This window comes from Desmodus rotundus, chromosome X (assembly GCF_022682495.2).
Source record: "Desmodus rotundus isolate HL8 chromosome X, HLdesRot8A.1, whole genome shotgun sequence".
Lineage (NCBI taxonomy): Eukaryota > Metazoa > Chordata > Mammalia > Chiroptera > Phyllostomidae > Desmodus > Desmodus rotundus.
In genome coordinates this window covers 101,478,791-101,505,490 of record NC_071400.1, presented here as the reverse complement: position 1 = coordinate 101,505,490, position 26,700 = coordinate 101,478,791, and the positions used below count along the sequence as shown (strand labels likewise).

The window sequence follows — 26,700 nt, the reverse complement described above, 5'->3', positions numbered from 1 at the left end:
CTAGGCCTACTCATAGGCCTAACCCATAGCCATACCCACAGCTCTGAGCCATACCCACAGCCCTAAGCCAAAGAACTAAGCCATAGCAATAGCCATAGGCCATTGCCGTATTCATAGCCCTCTGCCATTTCCATATTCATTCCCTACGTCACAGCCCTCCGCCATATTCATAGTCATACACCCTAGACATATCCCTACTCCATAGCCATAGCCAAAGCCATAACCCTATGGCATACCCATCATCCTACACCCTAGCCATAGCCATAGCTGTAGCCATATGTCCTAGGCATAGCCCTATGCCGTACCATTAGCCATAGCCCTACGCCATACACCTACACCATAGCCATAGCCCTACAACATAGCAGTAGCCCTGCACCCTAACAATAGCCATAGCCATAGCCATAAACTGTACCTACAGACCTAAGCCCTACCAATACTCATACGCCATAGGCCTCGGACATAGCAATAACCCTGACCCATAGCCATAGCCATACCCATATGACATTGCCATAGCCATTGCGATATCCATAGCCCTACGACTTAGGCATACCCATAGCCATTCACCTATGCCACAGCCCTACACCATAGCCCTATGCCATAAACCGACACCATAACCCTAACACTACACATACCCCTAACCCTAGACATATACCCCTGGACATATAGCCCTACACATAGCCAGAGCCAGAGCCCTAAGCCAGAGCCCTGTCCCATAGCCATACCCATACACCTAAACCATTCACATAGCCCTAAGCCATAGCTATAAGACATACCCATACCCCTAAGCCACAGCCATAACCATAGCCATACCATACCAATAGCCCTAACACTAAACACTAAACCCTAACACTAACCCTAAGGCATGTCCCTGCAGGAGGCACTCGCCCCTATCACCTAGCCCTGTGCCTAAGCACTGTTCCCTAAGCCCTAGCCCCCAAACCATGTCCCCTAACCTCTGGCCCTTGTCCATAACCCCTAGCCCCTAAGCCTTAGCACCAACCCCTAACCGTAGCCCCTAGCCCCTACCCCTAGCTGTAGCCGTATCCACAGCCATAGCCCCTAAGTCATAGCCTGTAAGCCATAGCCCCTAACCCCTAAGCCATAGCCTCTAACTCCTGAGCCATAGCTCCTAACCCATAGCAATAAGCCATACCATAGCACTAACACCAAACACTAATGCTAAACCCTAACACTAACACTAACCCTAAACCCAACCACTAAAATCTAACACTACCCTTAAGCCATAACCCTGGCCCTGCCACTAGCCCCTATCTTCTAGCCCCTAGCACCTCGCCCTGTGCCCTAACACCTGATCCTGTCCCCTAGCCCCTATCCCCTACCACTAGCCCCTAGCTGTAGCCCCTGGAAGTACCCCCTAGCCCCTAGCCATACCCATAGCCCCAAGCCACAGCCATAACCACAACCCTAAGCCATGCCCATAGCCCTAGGGTATACCCCTAGGCCATAGCCCTAGGCAATAGTCATACCTCTAAGCCATAGCCAGAACCATATCCATAGCCCTAAGACATAGCCCTAAGCCGTACCCAAACCCCTAATCCATACCCCTAACCCATATCCATACCCGTAAGCCATAGCCATACCCATAGCCATAGCCATAGCCCTAACACTAAACAATAAGACCTAACACTAAACACTAACACTAACCCTAAGCCATGGCCCTGGTCCTGCCACTAGCCCCTATCTCCTACCCTTAGCACCTAGCCCTGTACCCTAAGCCCTATTCCCTAACCCCTAGCCCCCAACCCATGTGCCGTAACCCCTGATCCTGGGCCCTAGCCCCTAGCACCTAACCCGTAGCCCCTAGCCACTAGCTGTAGCCTCTGGCTGTAGCCCCTAGCCCCTAGCTGTAGCCCCTAGCTATACCTGTAGCCATAGCCCCTAAGTCAAAGCCATAGCCATAGTCCCAGAGCCATAGAACCCAGCATCTAAGCCATGGCTCCTAACCCCTACGCCATACCCTTAAGCTATAGCCCTAAACCATAGCCCTAAGCCTTAGCCATAGCCATAGCCCTGAGCCATAGCCCTGAGTCATAGCCCTAAGCCATGGCCATAACCTGAACCCATAGCCAGAGCCATTGCCCTATGCCATATCCCTACTCCATAGCCCTACGCCATAGGTATCACCCTATGGCAGAGCCATAGCCCTAGTCCATAGCTATAGCCCTAGGCCATATCCATAGCCATAGCCATAGCCATAGCCATAAACCTAGACCATAACCCTAGCCACGGCCATAGCCATAGACCCTAGCCACAGACATAACCCTACGCCATACCCCTACGCCACAGCCACAGCCCTACAACATAGTCATAGCCCTATGCCCTAGCCATACCCAAAGCCATAGCCCTACACCCTAGCAATAGCCCTATGCACTAGCCATAGCCATACCCCTATACCATACCCCTACACCATAGCCCCACAACATAGCCACAACCCTGCACCCTAGCTTTAGCCCTAGCCATACCTCTACGCACTTGCCTTAGCACTAGCCATACCCCTACGCAGTAGGCATAGATCGACGCCCTATCCAAAGCCCTACGCCATACCCCTACAACGTAGCAATAGCCCTAAGCCATACCCCTAAGCCATAACCATATTCCTAATCCCTACGACATTGCCATGGCCGTAGCCCTATGCCATTGCCATATCCATAGCCCTATGACTTAACCATAGCGATACCCCTAGCCATTCACCTACGCCATAGCCCTACGCATTAGCCCTCCGTCATAGCCCTAATCCTACATCACAGCAATCTCCCTATGCCATAACCAGAACAAGAGCCCTAAGCCATAGCCATAGCCCTAACACTAGACATAGCCCTATACATAGACACACCCCTAGACATATAGCCCTAGACATATAGTAATAGACATAGCCATAGCCATAGCCCTAAACCATACACATAGCCCTAAGCCATAGACATAACCAATGACCCTAAGCCATACCTGTACCCTTAAGCCATACCCCTAAGCCATACCCATCACCCTAAGCCATAGCCATACCGATAGCCATTGCCACAAAAATAGCACTAACACTAAGCCCTAACACTGGACACTAACACTAACCATAAGCCATGGCCCTGGCTCTGGTAATAGCCCCTATCTCCTAGCCCTTGGCCACTAGCCCCTAGCCCCTAGCCCCTATCCCATAGCCACTAGCTGTAGCCCCTAGACATAGCCCCTGCCCCTAGACATAGCCCCTAGCAATAGCCCCTAACCCATACCCATAGCCATAGCCATAGCCATAGCCATAGCCATAGCCATAGCCACAACCCTAAGCCATAGCAATAGCCCTAAACCACAGCCATACCCATAGCCGTAGACCTGATCCATAGCCTTAGGCTGTACCCATTTCCCTAAGCCATAGACCTCAGCCAAGGCAATAGCCCTAAGCCATAGCTCTAACCCACAGCCATACCCATAGCCCTACACCATGGCCATAGGCATAGCCCTATATCATACCCCTAACCATTGAACTATGCCATAGCCATAACCCTATAGCACAACCATAGCCCTACGCCACAGACCTACACCATAGCCGTAACCCCACAGCATACCAATAGCCAGAGTCCTACACCATACCCCTAAGCTGTACCTATAGCCCTACACTGTACCCATACCCTTAAGGCATAGCCCTAAACCATACCCTAGGCCATAGCTCTAACCCATGGCCATAGTCATACCCCTATGCCATGGTCCTACCCAAAGCCCTAGACATTATCCTACACCATAGCCCTATGCCATAGCCCTACACCATGGCCATAGCCAAAACCCTACACTATACCCATAGCCATAGCCCAACGCCATTACTCTACACCATAGCCCTAACCCATACCCATAGCCCTAAGCTGTAGCCCTCAGCCATACCAAAAGCCCTAAACCATAGCCCTAAGCCACTGACATAGCCTTAGCCATAGCCATAGCCATAACCCTACACTAGCCCGAGCCCTAGACATAGACCAAACCCTAGACATAGCCCTAGACATTCCCCTAGACATAGAGATACATAGACATCCCTACACATATAGCCCTAGTCATAGCCATATCCATAATCATACCCATAGCCCTCATCCATAGCCCTAAGCCAGAGCCATACACATGCCCCTAAGCCATAGACATAGACATTGCCATAGCCATAACCATAGCCATAGCCCTAACACTACACACTAAAACCTAACACTAAACCCTAAGACTAACCCTAAGCCATGGCCATGGCCCTGCAACTAGCACCTATCTCCTAGCCCCTACCACCTAGTCCTGTGCCCTAACCCCTGGCCCTGTCCCCTAGCCCCTATCCCTTACCCCTATCCCCTAGGTGCTAGCTGTAGACCCTAGCCATAGCCCCTACCCATAAACATAGCCCCCAGCTGTAGCCCCTAAGCTGTAGTCCCTAGCCATAACCGTAGCAATAGCCCCTAAGCTGTAGGCCCTTAGCCATAGCCATAGCCATAGCCATAGCCATAGCCATAGCAATAGCCATAAGACATAGCCCCTAAGCCATAGCAATAAGCCATACCCATAGCCATAAGCCATAGCAATAGCCCAAAACCATAGCCATAGCCATAACCGTAGCCCTCACCCATAGCCCTAAGCTGTACCTATAGCCCTAAGCTATACCCTTTGCCCTAAGCCATAGACCTCAGCCATGGCAACAGCCCTAAGCCATAGCTCTGAACCATAGCCATACCAATGGCCATTGCCCTACGCCATAGACATAACCCTATAGCACAACCATAGCCCTATGCCATAGACCTACGCCATAGCCGTAACCCCACAGCACAGCCATAGCCACAGTCCTAAGACATACTCTTAAGCTGTACCCATAGCCCTAAGCCATATCCCTCAGCCATAGCAATAACCCTAAGCCATAGCCCTAGCCATAGCCATGGCTCTACACAATAGCCATAGCCACAGACCGATGCCATAGCCCGAGCACTAGCACTAGCCATTGCCCTATGCCACAACCCTATGCCATAGCCATAACCCTCCAGCACAGCCACAGCTCTATGCCATAGCCATAGCCATAGCCCCACACCATAGCCATAGACATAGCCATGGCCATAACCCTATGCCATTCACATTGACATACCCATACCCATAGACATACCCCTACGCCATAGCCATAGCATTACACCATACCCCGAGGCATAGCCATAACCCTACAGCACAGACATAGCCCTACGCCATAGCCATAGCCCTACACCATAGCCATAGCCATAACCCTATGCCATAGCCATAGCCCTATGCCACAGCACTAACCCTAAACATAGCCCTAGACATGCCCCTAGACATAGACATAGCCCTACACATATACCCCTAGTCATAGCCATATCCATAGCCATACCAATAGCCCTCAGCCATAGCCCTCAGCCATAGATCTCAGCCATACCCATAGCTCTAGCCCTAGCCATAGCCCTAAGCCATAGCCATAGCCATAGACATAGACATAGCCACAGCCCTAACAGTAAACACTAAACCCTAACACTAAACCCTATCACTAACCCTCAGCCATGGCCCTGAACCTGGCACTAGCCCCTATCTCCTAGCCCCTAGCCCCCAACCCCTGTGCCCTAACCCTTGGCCATGGCCCCTGGCCCCTAGCCCCTAGCAATAGCCCCTAGCGGTAACCCCTAAGCTGTAGACATAGCCTCTAAGCCATAGCCCCTATCATTAGCCATAGCTGTAGCCCCTAATCTGTAGCTGTAGTCCCTAAGCTTTGGTCATAGCCATACCCATAGCCCCTAAGCCATACCCCCTAGCCCACAACCCATAGCCTCCAACCACTAAACCATAGCCCCTAGACCCTAAGCTATAATCTCTAACGCCTAAGCCATAGCCCCTAACCCATAGCAATAAACCATAACCATAGCCCATAGCCATAGCCATAGCCATAAGCCATAGCCATATCCAGAGCCAGTGCCCTAAAACTAAACACTAAAGCCTAACACTAAATAGTAAACCATAACACTAAACCCTAACAATAATCCTAAGCCATGGCCCTGGCACTGGCACTAGCCTCTATCTCCTATTCCCTAGCCCCTGGCCCCTAACCCCTATCCCCTAACCCCTGGTCCTAGATGTAGCCCTAAGACCTAAGCCCTAAGCCCTAAACCATGACCCCTAAACCCAGCCCCTGGCCCCTTGCTCAGGCCCCTACCCTTAACCCCTAGCCCCTAGATCCACGCCTTACGCCCTAGACCCCGGGCCCAACCCTCATCTACTTCTTACAGTAGCAGAATTTCTTCTAAGGGAAAGTCTTCTTTTGAGTGTCCTGCTGTGTTTCCCTTCTTTTGCCCCATGATCTCTTCCGTGTTAGTCTAAAGTGTGTAATGTTCATCTAACTAATTGTGTGGATGCAATGTTTTCCTTACCTTTCTGACAAGAATCCCACCTGGAAACGCTGTCAAGCATGCTGCTTGAGGTGTTCTTCCCAGTCGACTGCTGTAGAACTCAGAGGTCAAAGACGTGGACGTAACGATCCTGGTGCAAATGATGCTCCACGATGCATTTGGTACTTGGAGTGTGTCGCCCGTTGCTGTCGAAGCCTCACATGGTCCATCCTCATGGAAGCGTCTGCCCTAGATGGCCATCCACAGCAACTAGTCCATCCCAGCCGTGGGGAACCCTGCTGAGAGACATCTCCGACGGGAACCTGCAAGGCGATTGAGACACATCAGATCCCTAACAGCACCTCCTCCTATATACCACACATCTTTTCTTCCGTTTATTGGGCATTTTCACACTTCTTGAAATGACAGGCCCTAGTGTACTGAAAACTTGGCTGATCTTCATCCATCTTCCCTATCACGATGGCCACACAGACACTCAACACGTTTCAGAAGATTTCTTTGTTTTCTGAAGCAGAGGAAACCGGCCTGAGGACGTGCCCACGAAAGCAAGCAAGTAAAATACTATCCGTTCTTCCTTATATATTTATTGTACTTATTTTATTTCCTTTTTTAACCCGTGGTAGACAATAGGGAATGCACTTTACTTTTCTCATTGAATGAGGAACATGCAACAGGCAACATGGACACAGCGGACTCTGTCATGCTACAAGCACACTTCCAAGAAATGTCACATCAAAAGAGTTTCTCACTGCTTCGGTCTTTATTCTGAACACCGATCACATGGTACCTACACGGTGCTAACATTTAGACGCTTCTAAATGCTCTTGAAAATGCCACTGCCATCCGAAGTCATTCATAGTCCACTGGAATCAAACACTTTTCCTGCCAACCTGCACTGAGATGTCATTCCCTGAAATGGCCACGAGATGGCAGCACAGACCGACAGAGGCAAGGCATAGCCCATTATTGGCTTGGCAGAAAAGTTCCATTCCCTTTCTCAGTGACATGCGATGACGGTCACACTTTACATTTTCCAAGAAAAATTGGACGGCATGACATTGTAACCATTCCATTCCACGGCCCTCTGTCACCTTTCAGGGAACTTCGCGTTCCATCCTCCTGCAGCACTGATACCTGTAGGAGCCCAGAGCTGTTCCACGGACCTTCTGCAGTCTTCATGGAACCAGAAATTTCTCTCCAATGACAGAAATTGGGTATACTGAACGAAATGGCCACGTGAACGTGCGAGGTCTGGGGAATACTGCAGATGAATTACGACGGCACGGCCAGGCTAGAAAACTTTTCCCTGGTCGCCAAAGACAAACGTGGGCTCTCACCTCATCCTGAAGCTTCAGAATCTTCTGCTAATGAATTCTGGATGCTTTCCCTCGGAGGGTGTTTTCAGGTGGTCTGACAGCAGGCAGTACCTGTTGCCACTAACCTGCTGGGTTTCCACAGAGAACTCCTACTGCAGAACTCCATCTGCAATCCTGTCGGGAGCCGACCGACAGCCGACCCTTGACACAGTCGGGACGGATGAGATGTGTCTGCACAGCAGAGGCAGCTGCGGCTGGACTCCCTGTCTATCTCTTCTTGCATGTCTGTCTTTGCTATTACTACCTGCTGCGATTTTTGAGCACTTGTATTTCTGGTCCACTAATCTGCAGAATTCCAACGCAACTGTACAAAATGATTTCTTGGCCATTGAACAAAAGTCCCTTATAAGCCCTCTGCAGCCTACTTCTCCTACCTATTGCAAAATTAATATTAGACAATGGGCAGGCCAGATTGCCAGAAAAAAATGGATAAAAATGTTACTAGACATCCCCCTTAGTACAACCTTGGACAGGAATAATATTGGATGGAACTAGATGGATAAAAGAGCAAGGAAAATAGGTGAATTATTATAATTTAAGCATGAGGGAACAAATACAAAGATCATCCCCTGCAAAGTGCATAAAGAAAGAACCAGAAGCGGGTTGGTATTTGAGAGGTGCTGGTGTTGGAAGACTCTTCAAACAGTATGTCATCCAACACAGACGTTTCTCTTTCTTCATATGATGAGGGTCAGGGATCTAAATTTGTCCGAAAAGCTAAAGAGGCACCGTTTGTCCCTATTGGAATGGAGGGTTTGGCAGCAATCGTCGCGTACGGGTTGTACAAACTGAAGAGCCAGGGGAGCACTAAAATGTCGGTCCACCTGATCCACATGCGCGAGGCAGCCCAAGGCTTCGTTGTGGGAGCGATGACTCTCGGTATGGCCTATTCCCTGTATAAGGAATTCTGGACGAAACCTAAACCCTAGGAGAAGAGCTGCTGTCTTGGCCGTGGTGGTGCTGGTGGTGGCCGTAGTTAGAGATCTCATATTGAGGTTCTGTATTTATGTTGGAAATAAATCATTTGAGTGGGTCAGACAATAGGAACATGGTAATTTGAATATTGGCTTCCTTGCTTGCAGGCTTGGTTTGCTGGGTGACTAAATTACTAGTGACTAGTTCACTGACTGGGTCATTCAGAGGAGTCAGATTAGCACATAAGAAACATGCCCCTTTTAAATGCACTTGACAGTAGCAAAGTGTCCACCTCGTTGCTCTCTTTTGGTGAAATTTGTTCTAATGGAGACACCCTGCCGATCATGAATACTCCCAGTTGCTGCAGAACGTCACGTGCTTTTGATGTTATGTAGGAACCCTCTTTGCCCCAGGTTTTTTTTTTTTTCTGCCTGCCTCGTGGACTGATTAACTACTTTTGGTTTTAGGGCTGGTTGGCTCTTACCCCGTTCAGAATGGTGCACAGCACACAGCGTTACAAACCTCCCCACAACTGAACATCTGTGTGTGTGTTTAAACCACACCTAAAATGCTAATGACAGCTGCTAGAAGGTAGTATTTATTTTACAGTCATACTTGTAAACATTAGATAATTGTTTATCTAATCTAATTGGATCCTAATTTGACTATTTTGTAATTGCAGGGTTATATTTTTGTTGCTGTTACAATAATTTTTAAATGCCACCTTGAAATAGAAATGTGTATTTTAAGTGCTAATGCAGAGGTGATGAAAAACAATTTTTAACTGTGTACACTATGTTTATTTTTCTCTGGAAGCATCACAGATGTTAAACTAAAGAATTTACCTGTGATGGAAGTTGTTAATGATGTCAGAGCAAGCTCTGGTCAGACATACACAAACTCGTGTGTACTGCAGAAGGCCTTATTGCACTTGGGAAGATCTCCTGACTAACTTGACTTTACATTCCATGGTGATAACATGGTAAATGTGTTATTAAAGTAAATGAACACACACAAAAAAACAGAAAGAAAGAAAGAAAGAAAGAACCTAAATGGGAAGATAGATGGCTGAGTGAGAAAGACTAACCAGATAGGACCTTTAATAGTTCACATATAACCGCTGACTAGTCTAGCGTATCTTTTTGACCTATGCCAAATTCTGAAAACTTTGTTAGACATCAAATGATCGATAGACATTTGAAACTTTGTAGATGCAGTTACTTGTGCTTGTCTGATTGATAGCCCTCCTGGTCAAAATAACCTTTGTTTAGTATGAGCAAATCTGTAGAACTTCCTGTACATTTTCTTGGAATTTCTGTATAAACTTTTTCTGCTTGAGAAATCGTGCCATGAGCCTATTCCTTTGATGTCATATAACAAATCCCTATAAAAATAAAGCATCATTAAACTCTTAAGAGTTCGGTCACACCCACACGAGGCTGGCCATTCTCCGGCATCAAAATTGGTGTCTGACCCCTCATTCTTCGCATGCACCATCCATCCTTCGGGGACACTGAGACCCGCCGAGGCTGGGCCCCGGCACGATCCACACCGAGCGCAACCTCACGTCTTTTGGATGAAGACCGCCCTTTGCACACTTTTCATTTTCCCCAAACAATGTGACTGCACAAAGTCGTCACTGTTCTGTTCCGCTGCCCTCTGCCACCTTATAGGCAACTTCACCATTCCATCACCACACGAGATTGTTCTCTTGTGGATCACAGACCTCTTCCCTGTGCCTTCTGCATTCTTGGAGCGAATGGAAATTTCTCTCCAAAAAGAAAAATTCAGAAAGACAAACTAAATGGCTGTACAAAGGTGCAAGGTATAGTGAGCACTGCGAATGAATCACCACTGTGCGGCCAGGATGGAACCGTTTTTTCCAGGTCACCAAACAGAAACGTGCACTCTCGCCTTATCCTGAACCTTACGTGTCTTCTGCTGACAAATTCTGGACTCTTTCCCTTTGGTGGACCTTTAGGTTGGTCTGTTGGGGAATAGTACCTGTTGCCAGTCACCTGCTAGTCTTCCACATGGAACTCCTTCTGCGGGACTCCCTCGATATCCCAGCACATAAACGACCTGATCTCCTTTGGATGAAGACCGCCCTTTGGAGGGGCGAGTGGTGGTTCCTTTCTTTCCCCACAATCTCTCCCATTCCACGTTATTCTAACACAGCAATGGCCCATCCACTACTCACGATTTCACCTGAAAACTGACCAGATCCCTTATGTTTCACCGGAGAAATGCATGTGGATATGTCAAGAAGCATCCCCCACCCCCTGCTTAACTTCTGTGGAACAAAACACTCAAAGGGATAATGTAACACAGCTGGTGCAAACGATTTTCAAAGTCCGATTAGGATGCTTTCTGTATGTTGCCTGTCTCCCTGGTGTCATAACATGATCTGTCCTCAGTGAACGTCTGTCCTTTATGGCTCTCCACTGCACCTGGGGTGCTACACCCGTGGGGCAACTGCACACGAGCAACCTCCGGCATGACACTTGGCAATCCGCTTCTGACACATGCCATCCTTCACAGCGCCTACTCCATGCAGACAACAGAGCTTTTTTCCTTACAGTTGTGCTTCTACCTTTCTGGACGTGACAGAGCCTAATGTGGCAAAAACATAGCTCACAGTCATCCATCTTCAGTGTGAATATGGACACACACATATTCACCAGTTTGGATGAGTTTTTTTACACACAAGCATATACGACAAGTCTCACAAAAGACTCTAAAATAATGGCTTCAAAGAACATTAAACACAACTACATGGGACCGGAGTCACTTGACAGGCAGGGGTGGGGGGAAAAATAGTTTGTGGCCACGCCCATTTCATGCAATATTCAACCAGCCTCAGAGCATCGAAATCCTATGTTCTTGGACCTCATAGCACTTAGGCTGCCATTCACTGAGAATGGATGACTAGAAGGTTCTCTCCTTCCAACCTTATGAAATGGACTCCTACTGAACCTCTGAAGTGAACCACCATTGGAATGACAAAATAACTTGACCTGAAGGATAGTGAACATGCTCCGTACCAAAACTTAAGAAAGAAGTCTTTACTCTTAAATGCTCAGGTTAGAAACAGAAGCTGGAAATGTACACATTGTGCACCCTGATGAGGAACCTGAAGTACTAAACAAACTCCAGGCAAACGGAAGGAAATGAGCCTGTAGACACGTCCGGAAGGGCATAGACATAAAATACAAGCACGGGTATTTTACTTTATTTTTTTTAACTCTTGGTGGAGAATTTTAAGTAAACTGTACCTGTGCATTGTTTCAAGAAGCTGCAACGGACAAAGCAAATGACAGAGGATTTCAGGCACACTTGCACTTGTAGAAATCTGAATCTATTGCGCTACAGAGCGAGATCCGAAAATGTCACATAAAACCCGATTATTGGTCCCTGGATGGAAATCTGCAGACGGGTCACAAGGTGATTGGACAGAGCTGACATTGGGACATTTTCAAATGTACGTTTAAATACCACGGTCATGAAAAGTCACTGATTCTCCACTGGGTTTGGCCACTTTTCCTGCAGCCCTGCACTAGGGTGTCATTCCCGAAAATGACCACGAGATGGCAGCAGATACCAAGAGATGGAACGCATAGCCTACTACTAATGGCCTGGCTGAAAGGGTCCTTGCCTTTTTGCCCTGAGATGCAATGACGGGCATGCTTTTCATTGTCCCCCCACAACATAACTGCACAATGTCTTCACCATTTCCTCCCACTACCCTCTGCCACATTCTTGTGATTTCACCATTCCGTCGTCCCACAACATGGTTCTCCTTTGGAGCAGAGAACTCTTCCAGCTGTCTGATGCAGTCTTCCAGGGAATGGAAGTTTCTCTCCATAAAGAAAAATTCAGAGACGCAAACTAAATGGCCGTTAGAAGGAGCACAGTCTCTGAGTACTATGGAGGAATCGGGACTGCACAGCCAGGCTGGAAGCGTTCTCCCTGGTCACCGAAGAGAAATGTGCTCTCTCACCTAATCCTAACCTTCCGCATCTTCTGCTGACAAATTCCAGACTCTTTCCTTCAGGAGGAGCTATCGGTTAGTATGATGGGGAACGATACGTGTAGCCAGGAACCAGCTGGCTTTCTGAAACGAGCTCCTACTGCAGGACTCCCTCCAGAATCCACCACAAGGCCATCATCATCTCCTTTGGACAAAGACCGGCCTTTGGAGGGGCGAGTGGTGGTTCCTTCCTTTGCCCACCGTCTCTCCCGTTCCACATGATTATCAAATAGCAGAGATTCATGCTACACACACACACACACACACACACACTTCATGGAAATGGAACATTTTCCTCACGTTTCAGTGGAGAACCACTTGTGGAAATCTGGTCAAGAAGCCTCTCCCACCATCCGGCTTCACTCCTGTGGAGCCCAAACGTCCATGCGATTGACATAACCATGCTGGTGCAAACGATTTTCAAAGCCTGATTAGGATACTTTGAACATGTTGCCTGTCTCCTGCCTCCCTGCCTGTCTCTCAGTGAACGCCTCCTGTTGAGGGCTCTCCACTGCACCTGGTCTGCCTACCCCTGGGACAAATCTCCACCGTGAAACTTCACAATCCACTTCTGACACATTCCGTCAGTCACAGCATCTTCTCCACACGCACCACAGATCTTTTCTTGCCAGGCATGTGTCCTGACTGGGAATCCACCTGGAGACCCCTTTGGTTTACAGGACGGTGCTCCATCCAATGAGCCATAACACCCAAGCACACATCTAGATTTTTTAAAAACTTGAACAGTCCCTTCTGATGAGAAGACATTCATAGAAATGGTACAATATAAAAAATACCAGAGAAGATGTTCAATGGCTATATCACGGCACGCTACCCCTTCCCAGACACTACAAAGGCTGTACTGAGAAAAACAAACTGAGAAATGTTGATGATCAAAAACAAAAATTAGAATGATTGACCATTTCTATCGTGAATGTAAAATATTATAGACCTTGTATCAAATGGTTGGACATTTCCTCAAAAAAATGATCCTGTGTTCAATAACTCTACTTCAAAATATATAGCTGAGAAATTGAAAACAGATGTTATAACAAACTTATACAGGATTATTCATAACAGCACTGTTAACAACTGAAACATGGAAAGTATTCAAATGTCCATCCACAGATAAATGAATACACAAACTTTGCTTATTCTGTCATGGAAAAGGGATTGGACCCAAAGGGGGTTTGCCCTGGAAAGGTCTCATGTGTGTAGATTCTTCACTTCCTGCAGCACAATTGCACAACACAAAGCCAGGGAATTTGAAGCGTTTGTACATTAAATCTAAGGACAGTGAAACAGAGAAAGGGCTTCAGAGAGAAGAGGCACAATCACAGCAACAAGAGTGAGCATAGACAGAACTGCTTCTTGGGAAATGGAAAAGTTACACACAAAGGCCCTTGGAGACAGGATCAGGGGTGAGCCCGGGACGAGCTGCTGCTGCCCACGGCTCCCCTGGCTACGAGTCTCCTGGGGACCCTTGGAGAGAAGGAGAAACAGAGCGAAGATATGCAGCAAAGAAGAGCAGGGAAGGCGCACGTGTGCTCAACAAACAGTGCATGCTGGGTCCTTTTTTAAGGGTTTTACCTGTTTTATAACGTTGAGGACTTTACAGGAGGTCTTAGAAGACCAATCTGCACACAGTACTCTGACTTCCAGGGCTGTCCTTTCATGTGCTCATGCAACAAAATGAGCACACGGACTGATCAGGGTCCTTCTCTGGTGATTTCTCCCTCAGAAAAGTCACCAGAGAAGGGCTGGGTGGTCTGCAATGTGTAAACCATTTTCTCTCAAATATCCTTGGTTAGGGAAGATAAGATCCTCATATTTATTACCGGGCTATAAATCATTGCTGTTACTCTGCTATCAAACTCACTTTTCCCATTCCACTACCAAGGAATTTTCCTACCTTTTTTACTAACCTGCCTCAACTCCATTCACTTGAGGATTCATTTTGGCATTGCATTGAACATAATGATCGTCCGTTGACAGACACCAGTCACCAGAGCCAAACTCAGGATCCTGGACCCAGACCTTTGACTCTGAAACCTGGACCCTGGAGCGGACCCAAAACAACCAGCACTCCAGGCCCAAAGCCCCAAACTCAGAGCCGTGTGCCCTCAACTTAGCCAGACCGTGAAGTCTGAAGGCCAAACACCAGATGCCAAGAACTGACATGAAACCCTTAATGCCAGACTCCACACACCAAAACCAAAAGCTTCATCTGCACGTGGACCTCACATGCGAGTCCAGGACACAGAGCCACAACCTAAGAGGTGCGAGACTGCAGACACACAACTGAATGCATTTTGACTCTGAAGCACAGGCCCTGGACACAGGATGCAGATCTATAACCAGGATGCCATGGCCAGAATTTGGAGTTGGGGCCAGACACCGGGCCCCGGTTGCCAGAGGCCACAGGCAGAAGCTGAACCGGATCCTCCCATTGTAAACAATGCTGCCATTCAATAGGATAAAACCCACGTCTCTCCAAATGCAAACTTCAACCTTTTACCAAACCAAGCAGCGATAGGCCAAAAGACAGAGCGAACAAAAAGGATGCTGACCTTGCAGGGCAGACGTCCATGATCTCTCACTTGCAACAGGTTCAGGAGTTAGCATTGTCTCGCCGTTCATTCCTCACCGGCAATTTTTCAAAACTGTGGGGGATTAAAAAGCGATTATTTTCCTCAAACCCTGTCGGCTCTAACACATGTGGGATAATAATCAAAATAACATAATCTGATCAATACAGGATATTCCACATTTCATATATGCATGAGCACAAACGAAGACCAGACAATGAGGTGATAGCAGGGATAAAGGACATGTGGGAGGACGGGGAAACAGGATCTTATAGAGATAAAATGGGTGACAGGTAATTGATGAAAAGTGCAGCATTCGTGGATTGTGACTTTTTGGGAGGCAATCCTACCAACTACTCACCACAAGGTAAACTAATAAACTCTTCCAAATTTCATGACTGTGATCACTCAGTTGAGAAGAGGTTACTTTGCTAAACTTGTTAAATCTTGTGGCAACAGCAGCAGACATGGCCTGAGAGAGCGACCGCCTGCCAGCAGGGCCTTGCACTGTGCACAGGGGGTCAGAGGACTGAGTGTCCCTGTCCAGTGCAATGCGGACCTTCCTCCTCTGCCTGCAGCCAGCAGAGGGCAGAGGGTCCCGCGAGTGCAAGGCACGTGACCCCGAAGCCACAACTGAGAGGAAGGCCACGGCCACACCGGTGGGATGATGAGATTTGTCATCTCACCTGACACATGAGATGGCAGCAGAGAGACACACTTGGGACAATTTTCAAAGGGACCATCCTGTGCAAAGCCGAGTTTTAACAAATTTCAAAGGACTGAAATTGTATACGGTATGTTTCTTTCTGTCGTTGCTGTTAATATAGAAATCAGGAACAAAAGGTAACTAGTATGGCCTGATACTTGAAAGTAACTAAATACACGTCACAGTAACATTGCAGTCAACATTCATTGATGCTCTAACTACACTCAACCACTTTTCCTGCTCACCTGCCACTAACAGGTTATTCCTGAAATGCCCACGAGAGGGCAGCAGAGATGCACACTTGGAACACTACTATTTGCTTGGCCAAAAGGTTCATTCGATTTTTAGGTAAAGACACAATGAAAGAGACGTGTTTCGTTTTCACCAGTAATGTCATTCGACAACGTATTCACTGTTTTGTCCCACTATTCTGCAATCATTCAGGAATCTTCATAATTCCATCTTCCCAAAACTTTTTATCTTTTGGCCAAGCCGATACAAAGCCAGTTTCAACCAGCATTATATACAACGTGTTTCTCTGAGTGCTCCTATTGCACTGAAGCTAGAATTCACTACACATGGGTGACTGGAAAGTCCTTACGTTGGGTAGTTAGGGAATACGCTCCTCAACAACCTCAGAAATAAAGCACAATTTCAATTACAAAATAAACTGAATGGTGATAAAGATACTGCATTCCAAAACTTATGGAAAACATCTTCACCCTTACATACACATTATCAAATATAAAAGCTGAAGATATACAAGATTTGTGCCCATACTTAGAATCTAAAATAGTAAATTAAATCTAGAAAAGTAGACAGAAATGTGCACATTGACATATCTGCAAGTGTGTATACATAAAATGAAAGCACTTCTTTTTAACTCTTGGGGTAGTATTTTGAAAATTTTTTTCCTCGCTGTTAAAGCAAGCACCAACAAAGTCAATTAAAAATGCTTTTCAACCACACTTAGAACTTTTTTAAAAAAACAACTACAGTGAGCTATAATCCAGGTTTCAACAAATGTCTCACAAACTATTTATTGCTCTTTGCCATTGATCTGGAAACCAGTCACAAGGTAATTAGAAAGTCCCTGTATTTAGATGTTTTAAAACACACTTCTAAATACCTTCCCAAAATAAATCACAGACTGGAAAATAATTTACGTAGAAAAATAATAAAAACCCTACATACCAAACCAAGATCTTTCTGCTGTCAAAAATGATAAAAGCCTCAAATTGTTTCTTAACCAAAGGTGACTTTTGCCCCCAAGGGGGCTTGAGGCAATGTGCTGAGTCATCCTAGATTGTCCTGAGGGGAAGGGAAGCCAGGGTGTGGGCAGTGAATAGAGGTCATGGATGCTAATAAGCACCTACAATGCAGAGGACAATCACCCAGGAGAATGATTTCTGTGGCCCAAAAGGTCCATAGTGCTGAGAATGACAAACCCTGCTCTGTATCCTGAAGACTCCATTAGAATACAAACAGCATGTCCCTTTGCATCCTATGTCTGAAATGCTGCCTTTCTTGGAACAGGAAGCATGGAAGCTAAAAGTTAAAGAATAAAAAAGGCCAGCCATCTGACAAATGTCGGGGAGAAGTGTCCTAGACAATAGATCGGGAAGCAAAGGAAGACTCGTCCACTTAGGAGACCAAATCACACTGTGATTAAACACAGTACTCGTCTGAGGATCCCTGCTTCTCTCCACTGCTCCTATGTCACCGTAATAACTTCTTCATAATGTCAATTAGAACAGAGATTCTTACTCTGTTAGATTCCACATTTCACCATCTCCAGTTTTCCTCTTTGAAAATGTGGACATTTGCCACACTCTGTGTTCCTCAGATTACCTCCCCGGGGCACATTCCCTGTAACAAAATACTTCTGATTTCTAGAACACCATGCTTCCAGCCCCCAAACTCATTTAAAATGCTAAGAAAGGTGTTACTATTTTATTGAGTATGTATGACTAACAAAGAAAATTTTTCTGTCTCCTCACATTCCCTCACTTCCTGTGTTCTTTCAGGCTTTAACTATTTCTAAGTCACCTACAGCTACAACCATTTAACGATCGTGATTGCATGAGAGCATGTTTACCTTCGTAACTCATGAGAATTGACGAAAAAGAATCACAAATAGAATTTAGTGCAGTGATGGGAAAATAACATGCAGAAATAAATGTGTAGAAATAGTAAATTAAATATATAATTTTTTAAAAACGACTCTAAAATACAGGTAAAAAAACAACAACCTGGGGATAAACTTAACAACGACATACAGGATCTGTATGAATGAAATTGGAAATTGCTACCCAATAACAGAAACTTTAGCAAATGGAAAATATCATCTTGTTTTGGGTTAAAAATGTGTATCATTGTATATCCATAGACCAAAGTTATCTATAACTCAAATATACTCTAGATAAATATAGAAAAGTGGTCCCACAAGAAGTGGTCAGCTAAATTGGGACCTGAGACATGTACCCCAGAAACAGTCTGGCCCCCTTTTCTGCTCCCCATAGGGTGGCTGTATCTACCTCCCAACCCCCCTCACCTCATAGCCCCTACGCAGCTCAGCTCCTGTCCCTGGATTGCGTTGCTTGCATCAGCTTAGGCTGTGAACAACACCTCGGGACCACGGCGACCAGCAGCCACCGGCAGCCCGCAGCACCTAACTTCCAGCGCGCGTGCTTGCTCATCTCTCCACCAGAATTGCGAATCCCTCACGCCCCTCAGCCTAAATTTGCCTCCCACCAAGCCCCACCCACATCTGCGGCCCCCTCTCACCTCCAGGCCAGTCCTGCCTCTGACCTCAGACAGGCCCCGCCCCTCATCTGTAGGTTTCATTTTTAGTGGTCCATTTCAACCAAAACAGCCAGGAATCAAGTATACTTGTGAACATGCTGTTTAATGAAGAAATACATTAATAGTATGTACTTTATAAAATTAAGGACAACTCTGAAAAAGAACTTGTTCAGACAATAAAAAGACAAGACAAAACTGGAAAAACATGTCAATTACCTAAACCATAGGGTGAAAGAAGATTGAAAGTGAAAGAATGGGAACAGATACACAGGATGCTGCAAAAGCAGCTTTACAGTTGTTCACATGGAAAAAAACATCATAATTATTAAATAATAAGGCAACATTAAGCTTGGTCTCTCTAAACCTGCTTTTGCCCACCCTGTATTACGGAAACATAAACCACATGAAAATTACATAATAACATGCAGTAGACTTGAAGGTAAAAAGCATGACTACAGAGGATGAGTACTTCCTATCAAAAAGTTTAATTTACCCGGAATATCCAAATTTACCATGTACTTAATGTCATAAACTTAAATTATATAGAACACAGACACAAACAAAAATTTATAATCCTAATAGATTTAACAAACCTCTCTCATCAGGAATACAGCATTCCTCTTTCAGAAACAAAATACCACCTCAAAAAATTCAGTAAGGGTGTAAGAAACACCAAGAGCAGCAAATTACGTTCAACATTCACAGATAACCTACTATACACAGCTTTTCCTGGTGGCCGGCCCTAAGGTGTTATTCCCAAAATGACCACGAGATGGCAGCAGAGATGCATGCTTACAACGTTTTTTTACATTGACCATATTGTAATGAAGTTTTTAAAAAATTTCAAAGCATTGAAATTACATGAAGTTTCTTGCTCTCGCTGTAGATAATTTAGAAGTCAGTTGAAAATGTCACCAGAAAATTCTTACACTTACAAGATATGAAATACACTTCTAAATGTCCCTCAAAATGAATCACAATTGAAGTTAAAAAATCATTCCAACTGAGTATTTAAAATAATACATTAAAAATCTATGTAGAAACACAGTGACAAATCTGCACATTAGTGGGAAACAGTTGGAAATTCACATGTTCTGTATGCATATTACAAACCCAGAAAAATAAATTAAATCCACAGAAAGTAGAAGAATGGAAATAGGCAAGGAGAGATGTCTGGAAGGGTATATAGTTAAAACAATAGCAGTTGTTACCTGTTTGGGTAGTATTTTGAATTAATTTTTATTTTTCTGTATAATTTAAGTAAGCTGCCACAAAAAAAAGGCAGTCTCAGTTTGGGTAAAGAGAGAGAGAGAAAGAGAGAGAGAGAGAAGGTAAAAGAGGAAAACTTGGCATAATTTAAGAATAAAAATAACCTACACAGCTCTGGTGACAACACCAGAGGCCTTTTCTCTGCTCACCCAGCCCGATATCCGCACTCAGAGGGGCCCTTTTTCCAATGTGCGTTTCTTTGTTTGCAAATGCAGCCGAACAGAGAGGAAATGACAGGACCAGACCAGAAAGAGCAGAGAAACGCTGAGCAGCACAGGGTGAGGGGGAACTTGCCCCGGGGCTGCCTCACTTCAGGGCCCCCTCACAACCATGATGCTTTCACAACTAAGCAGCAGCACCATTGGGCTGACCCACAGAGGTGCTGCCTCATGATTCACCTGGAACAATCCCGAGCTTCCTAACAGCCTTGCTGCACTCACAACCATTACTTTCAAAACGGAGCTATTTGCACTACATAACGTTTCCTTCTTCCCCACACCCCAACTCCGGAACTCCTGCTGGCATTGAATTGGAGCCAATGACCATCACTTCACAGATGCCAGATGCCACAGACAGACTCAGGACAGAACACAGGCCCTTGGGTCCAGAACCTGGACCCCGGAGCAGACCCAGAACCAAAAGCTGAACCCCACACCCCGGCCCCAATCCCAAAACCGTCCCTAAAACCCAGGTCAGATCATGGACCCTGAATGCCAGACACTCAACACCAGAGACTGACAGGGAACCCTGGACACCAGGTTCCATACATGAGACCCTAGAGCCAGAGCTGCACCAACATCAACAACAAACACCAACTCAGGACGTGAAGCCACACCATAAGAGACTCCAGATCCCAGACACACAGATTCAACCTCAGGCCACAGACCCAGGAAACAGAACCCAGATCTGTGACCAGGACCCCATAGCCACACTCCAGGGTTACGGCTGGACAATGGAGCCCAGTTGCCAGATGCAGGAGCAGAACCGAGTCCTCACAATGTAAACAGAGCCAGAAGCCCATAAAAAACATTCCTGAATCTCTAACTCCAAGCAGCTGGCCTCAGAAACAGGTTTTCATGCCGATGTAAGTGTACAAGAGAAGAAAATAACTCCCAGCACTACTAAATTATACCAAGCCCTGCAGGAATAGACCAAAAAGGCTGACAGAGCAAAAAATAATAATAATGCTTACTTTCGCCAGGAGATGCCCATGATCTCTCAGAGACTAACTACACTTTCCAGAAGTTACTGTCCCGGCCATGAACGTCACATGGCTGGATAACCAAACCTGTGGGGATTAAAAAATTATTTTTTATCATACCTTCTACATTCTCACAGCTAAGATGACAATCAAATCAAATTAATCTGATTAATGGGAGGTATTCAATGTCTAATACATGGACAAGGGGAATTCATATTCAAATGAATACCAAATAAATTGAGGTGATATTGGGTATATAGGGTATTTTGGAATATGGAAGAACAGAGTCTTAGATTTCAACAGTGAAATGGGGGACATGCAGGTAATTTAGGAAAAAAGCCAGCATACCTGGCAGGTTGATTTCTGTTCGGCAACTCCCAAAACTTTAAGACACGAGGAGACGGTAAGAGGGTCAACAAGCTCTTGCTAGGAGTTTCACTGTCTGAAGCTGAGGTGATGGTGCTGAAGCTCTCTTCCTAAACCAAACTGTGGCAACTAAACCTCTTAGGAAGAAATGAGATGACAATCCTAAGTAATTTCTCAGTCTTCCCTTTCTTTTAGCAATAATCGCGCCTCAGATAAACCTCATTGGCTACGATACTGCCACTGCGCAAAGCTCAGCCTTCCCTTCCTTAACAGCCAGTTTAAAATCAACGTGCCAAGTGCAAAATGTTAGCCCTCTTCATTGCCACCTTTGAAACTTTTAATAGAAGTTGTATATCCACAAGCTACATTAGAACATTGTTCCCTATTTCACTGACATAATCATTCAGTTTTGAGAATAAGTTACTTTACTTAAATTGTTAAATCTTCCTTAAGTAAATGGTGACGTACATGTACTCCTCAAATTCACCTCATATTAAACACCTGAGTGCTTGCTTACGTGATGGGGAAACAACCTTTCCCGTGACCTCAGGAATCTTTGGGCTGGTCTAATAATCCAACAGGTAGGACACAGATTAGCAAATGAAAATGGCCAAAGTAAGACATGCTTAGGCGGGAGAACATCACTCACAGGAGAGAGTCAGAAACCCCACACGCAGAAGAGCATAAATGAGACAGCGATGATGTGAGGGGCCATGGTTATTTTCTATGATAAAAATATCTTCTTACATATGGGGGAAAATATTTGTGATATAATACAAGGTGTTGGAACAACTGAAGGGGAAAAATATTGGGCCCCCTACATGACATCCTCCACCAAGATCAGTGCTTTAATTGATTTTAATAACCACTTATAACTAACATAAAAACACTGAGAGCTATGTGAAACGTACCAAGAGATCTAAAGTGAAGAATGGGGAAAATATACTACACGAACATTAACCAAATGAAAATTATATAACCTATAGTAGACTTGAACGTAAAAAACCAAAAAACAAAAAAACAAACACTACTAAAAACAAAGAGGAGTACTTCATATCAGTAAGTTCAATTCAGCAGATAGTTCCAAATTTTTATTCACTTAATAACATAAACTCAAAATTATATAGAACAGAGCTATATGGAAAAATACACAAATTAATATTCATAATGGGAGATTTAATAAACCTCTATCATTCAGGTTCTGTTTCAGAACCAATACAGCCCACAAAAATTGGTGAAAATATTAAAAAATAACATGAGAAGCAAATTGCATTCAATGTGCATAAGTACTTCACTACACCCCAAAAATGCAAATACGCCCCAGATGCTTTCCAAGCACCCTGGGAACTTTTTTAAAAAAGTGGCCATAGAGTGATATAAAGCAAGTTCCAATACACGTCAAAGGAATGACATTTATTTACAATTATATATATTTCTTGCTTTTGAAGCAGGGTGCAGCCAAGAGGAGGGCCCCAAGAAGGGATTTGTAATGGGGTCCAGGACTCAGGGTGTCCAGGAAATATTAGAAAAATGTATGTAGGATGTCTTCACCCCCACAGGCCTGAGCCAAGGGGGATGGGACACATGGAACAGGGCCATTCAGAGCTGTTTTGGGTAGCAAGAGCTTTGCAGCTAACCCCTGGCACAGTCATTTAACATATCTATAACCTTTAACTGGTTTCATGGATGTGTTAAGTAGCTGTGGCCATGCTTTGAGCCAGGGGAATGGGACCAAATTCCACCCAGGATGGGACTGGGAAGCAACTCCCCCTGGTTACAGGGCCTGCATGAGAGCGTGGAGATGATTGGCTCCATGCCATGGGGCCACACATGCCCAGACTTACTATGGCAGCCCAGAAAAGCTGGAAGAATACAGGGATGCTGGCAGGTGTAGCTGACTGTAGGAGGAGTCAGAAATGGGGCTGCAAAGGAAGATGGGCACTGGGATTTAAACCTAGGCCCGGCAGCCATAGAAAGGAGAGAGACCACGCGGCTTCAAAGAGTAGGGAGGACCACAAGGTTATGGGGGAGAAAGAAGAGACCATGCAGCTCTGAAGGAAGGAGTGAACCACGAGGCTCTGAAGCAAGTAGATAGATAGAGGTCCATGTGGTTCTGAAGTGGGGAAAAGGACCACGCGGTTCTGAAGGAGAGTAAAGAGGACCACGAGGTTTTGGAGTGCTTCTTCTTGCCACGTGGCTTAGGCAGCAGGAGAGACTTTGCAGCCATAGAGAAAGGGGAGAAAGGACTCTTGCTGCTGGGCCATGAGAAGGTGCCACATGGCTTTGGATTAACTGGAGATCGCAGCAGCCACACAGCTGATGGTGCTGGGAGCCTGAATCACGGACTTCTACTTCTTTTCCTGAGACACGGTACCCCGGACTGGGCACAGGGAGAGGGAAGGACTGTGCATCTGTGGGTATTCTAGAGGACTTTAGTATCTTACTGAAGACATTAGGTCATTATTCTAAGTTTGTGTAACTTTTGAATAAACAATTCCTTTCCTTTTCACCAGTCTCTGGCATTGAGAGACGTCTTTCCTCTGGCGGCGGGCATTGCGAACCTAGCAGGTGGGCGTGGGGGGAAGGAACCTCCAGAGACAGAAAGGTGGAATCCTTTCTGTAATAATTTATCGTGAACCACTCCCACCCTCTTGCTCTGTAACACTTTCACTGCCATTAATCAAGAAATCAGTAACACAGATAGCTAGAAAGTACTTATATTTACAAATTATGAAATACACTTGTAAATAACCACGCCACAATAAATCACAATTGGATAGAAAATAATTTGCGTGGTTGATAGTGAAAACACTTCTTACCAAGGCCAGATCACTCAGGTTCCAAAGATGATCCAGCTTCAAGATCAGTGGTTTTCACCTGAGGTTGACTTTCCCCCCAAGGGGACATTTGGCACATTGTGTGGACACCTTTCAGACTGTCCTTAGGGTGGGGTTAAGGTGGGAGTTACTGGCATGCACTGAACAGAGGTAAGGACTGCGAATAAGCACCTACAATGCAGAGAAAAATCTCCCAGGAGAAAGAATGATCCGTAGCCATGAGAAACCCTCCTCTGTATGGAGCAGGATGAAGAGTCCATTAGAATACAAACAGCATGTGACTTTGCACCCTGGATCTGAAATCACACCTCTCTCTGGACAGGCAGCCTGGAGGCTGAGAGCTAAAGAACAACAACAATTATAACAGTGCCAGTCATCTTGCAAAGACTGGGGACAAATGTCCTCGGCTAAGAAGACACCTGGGAAAGCTCACAAGCCAAGGAAGACATGGCACCTTAAGAGACTGCACCAGATGTGATAAATCACAGCACTGAGGCTCACTGTCTCTTTTCATTGCCCATAAATCACTCTTCAGTAATTGTTTCTTAAAATAACTTAGAATCTACAATCTTACAATCTACAATCCAGAATTCACCATCAAACGTTCTCCTCTTTGAAAATGTGGACATTGGCCATATTGCCAGTTCCTCAGATAACCTACAGGGGGCACAATTTTACTTACAAAATACTTCTGATTTCTAGAACACCGTTGCTCCAGGCCCTGAACTCATTTATGATGCTAAGATTCATGTTACTATTTTATTTAATTACTAATGAACTTATAACTAACACATTTTACCTGCTCATGTCTTCATGTTTATTCCAAGCTTTAACTATTTTTTCATATTTTACACAACTAAAGTAATGTAATTTTATTTTTGCATGATATCGTATTTACCTTGACGACTCATCAATATCAACTTAAAGTTATTATAAATAATACAACTTAGTAAATTGTGTAGTAAATAACAAGCAAAATAAATACCTTTTCTATAAACAAAGAATAATTTAAAGATATCATCAAAGAAAAGAACCCATGGGACACCCCCAAATCTGGTATCTGGTCCGGATGATGTGCTCGTACAGAGTGGTCCCAAGGAACTGGCGAGTAACATTGGGACCTGAGAGTTGTACCTCAAAACAGTCTTTAAAAAAAAAAAATCAAGTCACTGATACTCCAGTATAATCAACCGCTTTTCCTGCTGACCTGCACTAAGGTGTTATTCCAACAATTCCCACCAGATGGCAGTGTAGATACACACTTGGGACATGTATTAGTGGCTTGGCCATATGGTTTGTATGATTTTTATGTATAAAATGATAGCAGTTTTATTTTTTTAAACCTCTTCGGTTAAAATTTATTTTAAATACATTTTACTTTCTTCATTGGTTAAGCAAGCTGCAACAAACAAAGCAAATTGCAAATGATTTTGAGCACAGTTGCAACTCCTAAAAACCTGACTGTATTACACTATACAGCAACTTCCAACAAATGGCACATAGAACACGTTTATTGCTTCATTTTCACTAATTGGAAACCAGTCACAAGGTAACTGGGCAGTCCTCACCTGTGCACATTTTAAAATACACTTCTAAACACCATTGCCATCAACAGTCATTGACATTCCACTAGGATCAACTACTTTTCTTGTTGACAGGCACTGAGGTGTTATTCCCAAAATGAACAAGAGATGTCAGCAGGGAACCACGCTTGGAACTTTTCTTTCTTTTTGTTTTCATTGACCATATTGTACTATGGAGCAAGTTTCAAACAAAAAAAAAAAAATCAGATTCTCTGAGGTTCCGACCAAGATGGGGCCATAGGTAGAAACCCTTCACTTCCTCACACAACCAAAAGGAGGATAAAAACCAATCCAAAATCAATAAACAACCAGAAATGCCACAAAATCAACCTGGGTGGAACTCTGACAACAAAGGAACTAAAGAAACAGTCAACCAGACCAACCAGACTGGTGCACCAAAACAAAGAAATATGGCCCAAGCGAAAGAACAGAGCAAAACTCCAGAAAGAGAGCTAAGCGATGAGCAGACAGCCAACCTATCTGACGGAGAGTTAAAAGCCCTGGTGATCAAAATGCTCACAGAACTGACTGAGCTTGGTCGCAAGATGAAAGGACAAATGAAGACTACCCAAAGTGAAATAAAGTAAAATATTTAGGGGACCAACAGTGACAGGAAGGAACCCAGGACTCAAATCAACTCTTTGGAACAAAAGGAA

General features: G+C 45.1%; 2 pseudogenes; one reads left to right on the top strand and one right to left on the bottom strand.

Moving 5' to 3' along the window:
- The first annotated feature begins 8,319 nt into the window (after positions 1-8,319).
- On the top strand, positions 8,320-8,784 carry LOC128780000 (HIG1 domain family member 1A, mitochondrial pseudogene; annotated as a pseudogene).
- A 13,024-nt stretch (positions 8,785-21,808) lies between these two features.
- Positions 21,809-21,876, bottom strand: LOC128780028 (U4 spliceosomal RNA; annotated as a pseudogene).
- Between the last annotated feature and the right edge of the window lie 4,824 nt (positions 21,877-26,700).